Below are 12905 nucleotides of genomic sequence, written 5' to 3' on the forward strand. Positions count from 1 at the left end.
AAGTTAAAGTTTAATGCTCAAACTAACAACTAAAAATTCAGGACTCATAAGGATAATGTAATGGCAAAAAACAGGTTAAATATATGGTTAACTGCAATAGCCTCTATTAACACGAAATTAGCAAGAGTAAATTTATTTAAGTCAGCCCTGATAAAATGAGAAAACAGGATAATGCTCAGTGAATGCAAGATATATTATTACAGATACAAAATATTATTAACCCGCGCCGTCCCGAGGACGTACTTCCAGGTCCTCACGTTTTGTCACAGCTAATCCCGAGGACGTACTTCAACGTCCTGCAATTGCAAGGTTCATAATTTCCACAATTTTCAATTTTCGCGAGTCATTTTTGGTACGTATACACGGGACACCTGCCTCAACAAGATGCCAGGCAGAGACAATGCCTTACCCAGCATGACCTCCTCCCCACCCCTGCATGCCCTTTTCTCAGCAATTCACCTGTTATCAGTGACCATGCCAGTATAGCCATGTCATGCCACGGTACGAAATTCAGGGCCAGAGTGATTACCCAATCAATGACAATGTGGAGGACAAACTTTACATAGCATTAGAGGAAGAAACAGTTAGAAATGATGATCAGGTAATGTGGCAAAAAAAGGTCAGGTATTAATGAGTGAAACAATGCTTATAATGCCTATATTACTGCTTGAAAACCAATATACTTTTGTACTACATATAAATTCGTAACAGTAAATAAATAAATACCGTTAATGAGTGGTGTGAAATAGTTATCCTCCCATAGAACTCGTTTTCTTTGGTGCCAGCCTGATAGAAAACCCAGTAAAGTAAGGAGGCTCTCCTACCTGTAATGAGTATTTTAAACCTCAGGTGAGCAATTTCTCTATGAATTTTCGATCTTTCTCACCAAAAGCGAAAGTTTTAGCAAAAAAAAAAAAGGTCGAAAATTGCCCGGGATTGGGGGATACCAGTGGTCGAAAAGTGGCCGGGACGGGGCGGGTTAATAATGACTGACACTTAAAACACATGAATCACAAAAACCTCACTAGGCCTACGAATTAACACCTTATGCTATACAGTACAAGAAAAAAAATGTAATAACACTTACACTCAAATTACACAGCTGCTAGATGGTTCGAGACTTCCTGGGCACTCACAAAAATAATAACTGTACAGGGGAGGACAGAGATGTGAGCAAAATGAGAAGTAGATCTAAGTGGCAATTAATGCAGAGACTGAGCTCATTATATAGGGGTCGACAGAGCTTGATACAACTTGTAAGAAGAACGCGCAAATGAAGCCATAGGCGACAAAGAGTTGACACACCTGCTCTGAACAACAGAAAGAACGACTTACTCTACTATAAGAGTACAAGGGGGGAGTGAGGTAGAACACGCTCGTGATCAAACATGCAGCATACTGTACGTCAGAATTACACAAAGGATGATGAAATCATAGGCTATGTAACACCTCCCCACAAAGAAAAAAGAAATTTACAAAGGAAATTTCTTATTACTCTAAAACAATCTGTCTAAAGTCTAGATAAGCAATCTGCAATAACATTTCCTTTCCCCTTGACATGTTGTATATCTAATGAATACTCCTGAAGAAGTAGACTCCATCTTGTCAATCTCTGATTTTTATCTTTAACCTTACTAAGGAATTTCAGTGGGTTATGATCGGTATAAATGACTATGGGGTCAAAACCAGAACACAAATAAAATGAAAAATGCTGTAAACCCAAAATCAAGGCCAAAACCTCTTTCTCAATAGTTGAGTAGTTCTTTTGAGGTGGAGTGAACTTCTTACAGGGTGTTCAATACCCTGATCATCCTCTTGCAGCAAAACAGCCCCAGCTCCTATATCACTTGCGTCAACAGCCATCTTAAAAGGCTTAGCAAAATTTGGAGTAGCGAGCACTGGCTGACTTAATTAGGATAGCTTTAAGTTTACTGAAAGAGGATTCACAGTTATCGGTCCAGACAAATTTAACTCCCTTTTTCAGTAGGTCTGTAAGTGATGATACAAGAATTGAAAAGTTAAGAACAAATCTCCTGTAATAACCTACCATTTCCTAAAATCTTTGTAGCTCTTTCCTACTTTTAGGTCTGGGAAGATCACTTATAACCTGAACCTTAGCTCCTGGTGGTGTAACATGTCCATCATCAATTACGTACCCCAGGTACTGAACTTTAGCTTGACCAAACTCACACTTTGATAATTTAGCTACAAGATTAGCCTGAACCAAACCCTCAAGAAATTTACTGACATGGCATAGGTGATCTTTCCAGTTGTCACTGAAGATTAATACATCATCAATATAAACAACACACCCTGCCAAACCCTCTGCTACAACGTTCATGAGCTTCTGAAATGTGGCTGGTGCATTCTTCATACCATATGGCATTACAGAACATGCAAAAGTCTTTCCTAGTGTTACAAAACATGAGATCTCCCTAGTACGTTCAGTCATAGGTACTTGCCAGTATCCCTTTAACAAATCAAACTTACTTATGTACCTAGCCTTTCCGATCTTGTCTATGCAACCTTCCACACGAGGGAGAGGGTGAGTGTCTGTTTTGGTTATCTGATTAACACGTCTGTAGTCGATGCAAAGCCTCTGTGACCCACCTGGCTTAGAGACTAGAGTGACAGGAGAACTCCACTCGCTCTGACAAGGCTCAATAATCTTGTGGTCGAACAGGAAGCCAAGCTTCTTCTGGATGAGAGGAACTTTCACTGGGTTCACACGGTAAGGAGGCAGTTTCATTGGCTTTGCGTCTCCAACATCGACATCATGCACCAACACAGTGGTTTTTCCTGGAGTAGCCCGGAACACTTGAGGGCACTCCTACAGTAATGCCGAAAACTCCTGCCTTTCCTCGGGAGCTAGATGATGAAGCTTAGTCTGGAGATCATTCATGATATCAGGATTCTTCCCCAAACTATCACTCAGGCTCATACTGCATGGAAGAACTTCACTTCCAGACTCGGGTGGAAGAGCTACAGTGCAGACTGGGTTATTTTCGTCCCGTCTGTGATATAACTTTAGCATGTGGATGTGACAAACTTCCTTGTTCTTTCTACGATCTGGTGTGGTGATGACATAGTTGACATCACTGAGTTTCTTCTCCACGAAATAAGGACCACTAAACTTGGCTTGAAGAGGTTGCCCATGCACCGGTAACAGAATCAAAACCTGATCTCCTGGCTGAAAGTGGCGTAACCTGGACTTCTTATCATACCAAGTCTTCATCTTCCCCTGAGCAGCTCCTAAATTCTCTCTCGCCAGCTGTAAAGCAGTGGACAGCCGTTTTTTGAACTTCATCACATACTCCAGCAGGTTGACGTCATCTTCCTCCGACAGCCAGCATTCCTTGAGTAGCTTAAGGGGTCCTCTTACTTCATGGCCAAACAGTAGTTCAAAGGGTGAGAAGCCCAGTGATTCATTTGGAGATTCTCTTGCGGCAAATACAACGAATGGAAGACCTTTATCCCAGTCTTTCTGATGTTCCAAACAGTATTTCCTGAGCTTCGATTTGAGTGTTTAATGATATTTCTCCAACGCTCCTTGGGTCTGGGGATGGTAAGCTGAAGACGTGATCTGGGTGATGCCCAACTCTTTCAGAGACTGCTTGAAAACATTTGACATGAAATTACTTCCCCGGTCTGACTGTACCTCCTTGGGCAGACGAAACTTTGTGAAGAACCCTAGCATTTCCTTAACCACGTTCTTGGCTCAGATATTTCTAAGTGGAATGGCTTCGGGATAACTACTCGTAGTAGCCATATCAATCAGGGTCAACACATAAGAAAATCCTGAAGAAGTCTTAGGAAGAGGGCCCACAATATCCACCAACACACGGGTGAATGGCGCCTCAAAAGGAGGAATGGGAACTAGAGGTGCAACCTTTTCGGTCTGATTACACTTCCCCACAACTTGACAGGTCTGAGAAGACTTACAATACCAGGAAACATCCCTGAAGATACCTGGCCAGTAGAAGTGTTTCAAAATGCGTGCCACAGTCTTCCTCACTCCAAGGTGTCCTGCCAAACTGGAATCAAGAGCCACTCTAATGATATCCTGCCTACAAACACGAGGGATGACAACTTGATGTACAACCTCCCATTCACAGTCGGCTGATGCTGTTGGGGGTCTCCACTTCCTCATAAGTACTCCTGACTTTATATAATAACAAGTAGAAGCACCGGCTGACTCTTCCTCACTGCAAGCAGAGTTAGCTAAACCTTTCAACTCAGGGTCAGCAACCTGCAACTCAACCAACTCTTGACGAGACAAATTATCAACACTACGGGGTACTGCCTCATCTGGTGAGTGGTGTAAATTAGCAAGAAAAGTGTCAGCTAGGATAACATCATCATCATCATTATCCTCTAAGTCACCAGTAACTTTAGACTTAGCCCTAGTGACATCACAAGCAGAGAACACATCAGGGACATCACAATCCTGGGCCGTAGCCACCGGCTCACTAGACAACTGAGGAGCTGGACACACTTGACTTCCACCAATATCATTTCCAATTAAGAAAGTTACACCTGACATTGGGAGTGTGTCAACCAACCCAACCATAACAGAACCATTAACAAAACCAGACTCTAAATTCACTCTGCACAGAGGGACAGAGAAGTAATTATTCCCTACACCTTGTAAGATTACAGTTTCATCAGAGGAATTAACATTAAAGCCTAGAACACTGGTCAGCATAAGGGATTGGCAAGCACCTGTATCACGATATATTTTAACTGATTTCCTGTTGTTACTGTCCAAAGGACTGACAAAACCATCAGACAGGAAATTAGCACATGAACTCTTGAGAGTGTCACCCACGTTGCTGCTGAAAAGAGGAGCTTCATCATGAGGATTTAATTTACCCCTCAAAGCAGGTTCAGTTAACTCAGTTAAAGAATTCTGGGAACTCTAAAGGGTGGACACTAGACCAATTGACTGAATATTTAAAGATTCCATTTTGTTCACATCACGCTGTCTCCTGAAACATTTCCCCGTAGTATGACCAAGCTTACTACAATAAGTACATTTACTTTTCTGAAATCTAGAGGTGGAACTGGTATTTACTTCCTGAGAAACATCATCTTTATTCTCTTTCCTGTTACCTGTACTCTGAGTAGAGGCAACATACTTACTCTCAGCTTTCCTTTTTTCTTTAGAATATCTCTTGTGAGTGAGAACATATTCATCAGCTAAAACTGCAGCATCAGACAAATTATCTATTATTTCTCATCAAGATATAGGCTTACATCTTTATTAATACACCTTTTGAAGTCCTCCAGAAAAATCATCTGCTTAAATTTACCAAAATCAGAATCCACATTCTTAGAATTTAACCACTGCTCTAACAGATCTTCTTTGATTTTTGCATACTCAACATGGGATTGCTTATCTTGCTTATAAGTTGTCCTAAATTTTATTCTATAGGCTTCAGGAACAAGCTCATAAGCCTTAAGAATCAAGCTCTTAACTACATCATAATTATCAGATTGAACCTGATGCAAAGATGCATAAGTTACTTGAGCTTTACCGGTGAGAACAGTTTGAAGGAGTACTGGCCAATACTTTTTGGGCCAATTAAAACCTGTAGCTACCCTCTGAAACAACTGAAAATACTTTGTTAAATCAGATTCATTAAAAGGAGGGACAAGTTTAACATTTTTAACCACATCAAAATCATCAGAGCTAGATGATCCAGTTCCACCTTGTTTCATGCGATACTCATGGTCTGCCTGAATCCTAGCTAGTTCAAATTGTGCCTGAGCCTGTGCCTGTGCCTCCTGAATACGAGCCTGAGATTCAGCCTCCTTAGCATTTGCCTGAAATTCAGCCTCCTTAGCACGAGCCTCCTGCAGGGCTAGCTGTAACTTAGGTATTTCAATCTGCGTTTGCTCATTTGGAGGAGTTACATTAAACAAGCTTTCATTAATCATGTCAACAATTTGATCTTTAGAATGATGAGAGCGAACAGCAATTCCTGATTGTTGAGCAACAAGCTTAAGTTCATTCTTTGTTCTGTTTTCTACATCACACACTCTTTGCACATTTGACAAAAAATCTTTGGCTTCATCAAGCGTAGTAATAGTAGACATCATGAATATATCACAGTCACAAAATATCAAGCAATATACTTATGATAATATCCTGAATATCCTGATAAGAGGTCGCCAAATTTATGTTACAGAACAAAGAAAGATAATGTTCACTTTAAGTGAAAATACTAAAAATCACTACTGTCCCGCAAAGTTCCAGGTTCAAAACAAAAGAGTTAGGTAAAATTACAAGTTAAAGTTTAATGCTCAAACTAACAACTAAACATTTAGGACTCATAAGGATAATGTAATGGCAAAAAACAGGTTAAATATATGGTTAACTGCAATAGCCTCTATTAACACGAAATTAACAAGAGTAAATTTATCTAAGTCAGCCCTGATAAAATAAGAAAACAGGATAATGCTCAGTGAATGCAAGATATATTATTACAGATACAAAATATTATCAATAATGGCTGACACTTAAAACACATGAATCACAAAAACCTTACTAGTATTACGAATTAACACCTTATGCTGTACAGTACAAGAAAAAAAATGTAATAACACTTATACTCAAATTACACAGCAGCTAGATGGTTGGAGACTTCCTGGACACTCACAAAAATCATAACAACTGTACAGAGGAGGACAGAGATGTGAGCAAAATGAGGAGTAGATCTAAGTGGCAATTAATGCAGAGACTGAGCTCATTATATAGGGGCCGGCAGAGCTTGATACAACTTGTAAGAAGGACGCGCAAATGAAGCCATAGGGGACAAAGAGTTGACACTCCTGCTCTGAACAACAGAAAGAACGACTTACTCTACTATAAGGTTAGAAAGGGGGGAGTGAGGTAGAACACGCTCGTGATCAAACATGCAGCATACTGTACGTTAGAATTACACAAAGGATTATGAAATCATAGGTTATGTAACAATATATATATATATATATATATATATATATATATATTAAAATGCTGTATAGTGCCCCCCAGAGTACCCAGACACCCCCACAAGGAGCCCACAGAGGAGCAATGACAACCCTCCGGGACTCGGAGCAACAACGTCATAAGTCAGCCCGGGCCGCACGCCACTATGACCTGGAGCTCTCTTGCTGTCACCATAGCAGGAATACCAGACTATCTACCGGGCGAGCCTTCACCAACCAGCAAAGGGGTGGAGCTGCCTATCCAGCTCCTGCCAGCACCCCAGAGATGGCCTGTAGCTGCTCACCCCTTTTTAAGGAGACTGCCTGTAGCCACTCTGAAGGTTCCAAGGAGACGGCCTGTAGCCATTCCCGCCTTCGTCAGGAGATGGCCTGTAGCCGCTCTGAAGGTATCTTCCTTGAGACAGCCTGTAGCAGTTCGCCCCTCGCTAAGGAGACGGCCTGTAGCCACTCTGTGGGTAATCAGGAGACAGCCTGTAGCCGCTCTGTGGGTAATCAGGAGACAGCCTGTAGCTGCTTCCGCCTTCGTCAGGAGACGGCCTGTTGCCACTCCGAAGGTGTTCTTCCTGAGACAGCCTGTAGCCATTCAAACTCCCTCCTGAAGGAGACAGCCAGTAGCTGCTCCCGCCTTCGTCAGACGGCCTGTAGCCGGTCCGAAGGTGTTCCCCCTGAGACAACCTGTAGCCACTCACCCTTCCTGAAGGAGATGGCCCGTAGCTGCTCTGAGGGTAACAAGGAGACGGCTTGTAGCTGCTCTCACCTTCGTCAGGAGACGGCCTGTAGCCGCTCCGAATGTGTTCCCCTTGAGACGACCTGTAGCCGCTCAACACCCCTCCTGAAGAAGACGGCCTGTAGCCTCTCCGAATGTGTTCCCCTTAAACGGCCTCTAGCCTCTCCGAATGTGTTCCCCTTAAACGGCCTGTAGCCTATCCGAATGTGTTCCCTTTAAACAGCCTGTAGCCACTCACCCCTCCTGAAAGAGACGGCCTGTAGCTGCTCCCGCCTTCGTCAGGAGACGGCCTGTAGCCGCTCCGAATGTGTTCCCCTTGAGACGACCTGTAGCCGCTCAACACCCCTCCTGAAGGAGACGGCCTGTAGCCGATCCTGCATTCGTCAGACGGCCTGTAGCCTCTCCAGATGTGTTCCCCTTAAACGGCCTGTAGCCTCTCCGAATGTGTTCCCTTTAAATGGCCTGTAGCCACTCACCCCTCCTGAAGGAGACGGCCTGTAGCTGCTCTGAGGGTAATGAGGAGACGGCCTGTAGCTGCTCAGATGGTGTTCCCCTTGAGACAGCCTGTTGCAACTCAACACCCCTTCTGAAGGAGACGGACTATAGCCACTCCCACCTTCGTCAGGAGACGGCCTGTAGCCGCTCTGAAGGTGCCCTTGGATGTGCTGGCAGCCACCCACTCTCCCAGGCCATGGCCAGTAGCCGGGCCTTGGCGACGGCCTGTAGCCATGCCCCAAGGAAGCCACGGCCAATAGCCAGGCCCTACGGCAGGAGACAGCCTGTAGCCGCTCTGTCACCTGGAACTGACGCCTGTTCCCCAACCCCTGACACAGAGGGAGTCTCGGGCGTAGAGGAGTATTGAAGAGGCCCTGTAGTATCCCCTGGTCTCTGCTCCCTAAAGCTGGCTCTGGAGGAGACCCACCTGACGGGCCCTGATGCAGACCAGTGCCGCAGCCCCTTCCTGTTGGCGCTGCCAAGCCCCGGGACCTCGACGGCGGAGGTCCTCATCCTCCATCAGGAGCCTGAACAACTGGTTCAGGCAATAGTTCGGTCCCAGCCCTGAGGGCTGCGCTCCTGTCCCCAGCCCTGAGAGCGCGGGACCCCTCGCCACCCACAGTCCTGGACGAGAACAGACGCCCCTTTGTGTGATCCCGTGGCCTCTAGGTACAGAGGCCACCGGTGGTGTCCAGCCCCATCAGTAGCGGAGTTGTGCCGCCCCTCCGCCCGTGCACCTGACTGCCACTGCGCCAGATTCGACCGGAGTGACAATAAATGTGTGATGTCAGTGATCAAGCAGTGCAAAGGCAGAATAGTGAATCGCTGCCACCAGAAAATATCTCGTAATACTAAGATTTATCAGACTCCAGTGCCTTAACAACACTCCACAGTGAGAAATAACCTCAACAACTCCACACACATAGAAAACCTGGACTTTATTTATCAAGGACGGTCTGCCTCAAGTGCTATTCACTGTGACCCAAAACAGTATCCTGCGAGATACTGCTAACCATATCTAGACGTGAGAGTTTATAATCACCCAATATACTTGTGCCTGTAACATCTACTCATTCCCCTGTCTAACTAAGCAATACACGTGTAAGGTTGTTGCCTGGAGTTTTTGTGTCCTGCCTCTTTCTTATTTGTCTAAGCCCCGGTCTCGAGAGAGAGCCCCGCTATACACTAGGCATTTACGGAACGGGAAGCTGAGCCTAAAACACCTAGAATTATATATATCTATATATATTGTTACATAGCCTATGATTTCATCATCCTTTGTATAATTCTAAAGGACAGTATGCTGCATGTTTGATCACGATTCGCCTCGTGGCTTCCATAGTGCATGTTCTACCTCACTCCCCTCTTCTCCCCCTTATAGTAGAGTAAGTCGCTCTTTCTGTTGTTCAGAGCAGGCTTGTCAACTCTTTGTCCCCTTTGGCTTCATTTACGCGTCCTTCTTACAAGTTGTATCAAGCTCTGCCGGCCCCTATATAATGAGCTCAGTCTCTGCATTAATTGCCATTTAGATCTACTCCTCATTTTGTTCACATCTCTGTCCTCCCCTGTACAGTTATTATTTTTGTGAGTGCTCAGGAAGTCTCCAACCATCTAGCTGCTGTGTAATTTGAGTATAAGTGTTACTACATTTTTTTCTTGTACTGTATAGCATAAGGTGTTAATTCATAGGCTGGTAAGGTTTTTGTAATTAATGTAAGATTTTTGCTGTCAGTCAGTAGTAATAATATTTTGTATCTGTAATAATATATCTTGCATTACCTGAGCATTATCCTGTTTTCTCATTTTATCAGGGCTGACTTAGATAATTTTACTCTTGCTAATTTCGTGTTAATAGAGGCTATTGCAGTTAACCTTATATTTAACCTGTTTTTTGCCATTACATTATCCTTATGAGTCCTGAATGTTTAGTTGTTAGTCTGTGCATTAAACTTTAACTTGGAATTTTACCTAACTCTTTTGTGTTGAACCTGGAACTTTGCGGGACAGTAGTGGTTTTGGTGTTCTCACTTGAAGTGTTCATTATCTATCTCTGTTCCGTAACATAAATTTGGCGACCTCTTATCAGAATATTCAGGATATTATCATAAGGATATTGCTTGATATTTTGTGACTGTGATTTATTCATGATGTCTACTATTACTACTCTTGATGAAGCCAAAGATTTTTTGTCAAATGTGCAAACAGTGTGTGATGTAGAAAACAGAACAAAGAATGAACTTAAGCTTGTTGCTCAACAATTGGGAATTGCTGTTCGCTCTCATCAGTCTAAAGATCAAATTGTTGACATGATTAATGAAAGCTTGTTTAAGGTAACTCCTCCAGATGAGCAAACGCTGATTGAAATAGCTAAGTTACAGCTAGCCCTGCAGGAGGCTCGTGCTAAGGAGGCTGAGTTCCAGGCACGTTCTAAGGAGGCACAGGCACAAACTGAAATTGCTAGGATTCAGGCAGACCATGAGTATCGCATGAAACAAAGTGGAACTGGATCATCTAGCTCTGATGATTTCGATGTGGCTAAATATGTTAAACTTGTCCCTCCTTTCAATGAATCTGATTTAACAAAGAATTTTCTGTTGTTTGAGAGGGTAGCTACAGGTTTTAATTGGACCAAAAAGTATTGCCCAGTACTCCTTCAAACTGTTCTCACCGGCAAAGCTCAAGTAACTTATGCATCTTTGCCTCAGGATCAATCTGATAATTATGATATAGTTAAGAGCTTGATTCTTAAGGCCTATGAGCTTGTTCCTGAAGCCTATAGAGTAAAATTTAGGACAACTTATAAGCAAGATAAGCAATCCCATGTTGAGTATGCAAAAATCAAAGAAGATCTGTTAGAGCAGTGGTTAAATTCTAAGAATGTAAATTGTGATTTTGATCAATTTAAGCAGATGATTTTGCTGGAGGACTTCAAAAGGTGTGTTAATAGACATGTAAGCCTATATCTTGATGAGAAAAGAATAGATAATTTGTCTGATGCTGCAGTTTTGGCTGATGAATATGTTCTCACTCACAAGAGATATTCTAAAGAAAAAAGGAAAGCTGACAGTAAGTACGTTGCCTCTACTCAGAGTACAGGTAACAGGAAAGAGAATGAAGATCATGTTTTTCAGGAAGTAAATACCAGCTCCACCTCTAGATTTCAGAAAAGTAAATATATTGTAGTAAGCTTGGTCATATTACGGAGAGATGTTTCAGGAGACAGCGTGATGTGAACAAAAAGGAGTCTTTAAATATTCAGTCAATTGGTCTAGTATCCACCCTTGAGAGTTTCCAGAATTCTTTAACCGAGTTAACTGAACCTGCTTTGAGGGGTAAATTAAACTCTCATGATGAAGCTCCTCTTTTGAGCAGTACCGTGGGTGACACTCTCATGAGTTCATGTGCTAATTTCCTGTCTGATGGTTTTGTCAGTCCTCCGGACAGTAATAACAGGAAATCAGTTAAAATATATCATGATACAGGTGCTTGCCAATCCCTTATGCTGACCAGTGTTCTAGGCTCTAATGTTAATTCTTCTGATGAAACTGTAATCTTACAAAGTGTAGGGAATAATTACTTCTCTGTCCCTCTGTGCAGAGTGAATTTAGAGTCGTGTTTTGTTAATGGTTCTGTTATGGTTGGGTTGGTTGAGACACTCCCAAAGTCAGGTGTAACTATCTTACTTGGAAATGATATTGGTGGAAGTCAAGTGTGTCCAGTTGTCTAGTGAGCCAGTGGCTGTGGCCCAGATTTGTGGTGTACCTGATGTGTTCTCTGCATGTGCTGTCACTAGGGCTAAGTCTAAAGATACTGGTGACTTAGAGGATAATGATGATTATGATGTTATCCTAGCTGACACTTTTCTTGCTAATTTGGACTACTCACCAGATGAGGCAGTACCCCGTAGTGTTGATAATTTGTCTCGTCAAGAGTTGGTTGAGTTGCAGGTTGCTGACCCTGAGTTGAAAGGTCTAGCTAACTCTGCTTGCAGTGAGGAAGAGTCAGCCGGTGCTTCTACTTGTTATTATATAAAGTCAGGAGTACTTACGAGAAAGTGGAGACCCCCAAAAGCATCAGCCGACTGTGAATGGGAGGTTGTACATCAAGTTGTCATCCCTCGTGTTTGTAGGCAGGATATCATTAGAGTGGCTCATGATTCCAGTTTGGCAGGACACCTTAGAGTGAGGAAGACTGTGGCATGCATTTTGAAACATTTCTACTGGCCAGGTATCTTCAGAGATGTTTCCTGGTATTGTAAGTCTTGTCACACCTGTCAAGTTGTGGGGAAGTGTAATCAGACCAAAAAGGTTGCACCTCTAGTTCCCATTCCTCCTTTTGAGGCGCCATTCACCCGTGTGTTGGTGGATATTGTGGGCCCTCTTCCTAAGACTTCTTCAGGATTTTCTCATGTGTTGACCCTGATTGATATGGCTACTCGTATCCTGAAGCCATTCCACTTAGAAATATCTCAGCAAAGAACGTGGTTAAGCAAATGCTAGGGTTCTTCACCAAGTTTGGTCTGCCCAAGGAGGTACAGTCAGACCGGGGAAGTAATTTCATGTCAAATGTTTTCAAGCAGTCTCTGAAAGAGTTGGGCATCACCCAGATCACGTCTTCAGCTTACCATCCCCCGACCCAAGGAGCGTTGGAGAAATATCATCAAACACTCAAATCGATGCTCAAGAAATAC

The sequence above is a fragment of the Coenobita brevimanus genome, chromosome 82 (assembly GCF_032717465.1).
Source record: "Coenobita brevimanus isolate Jiangsu-jjx chromosome 82, ASM3271746v2, whole genome shotgun sequence".
NCBI classification, from domain to species: Eukaryota; Metazoa; Arthropoda; class Malacostraca; order Decapoda; family Coenobitidae; genus Coenobita; species Coenobita brevimanus.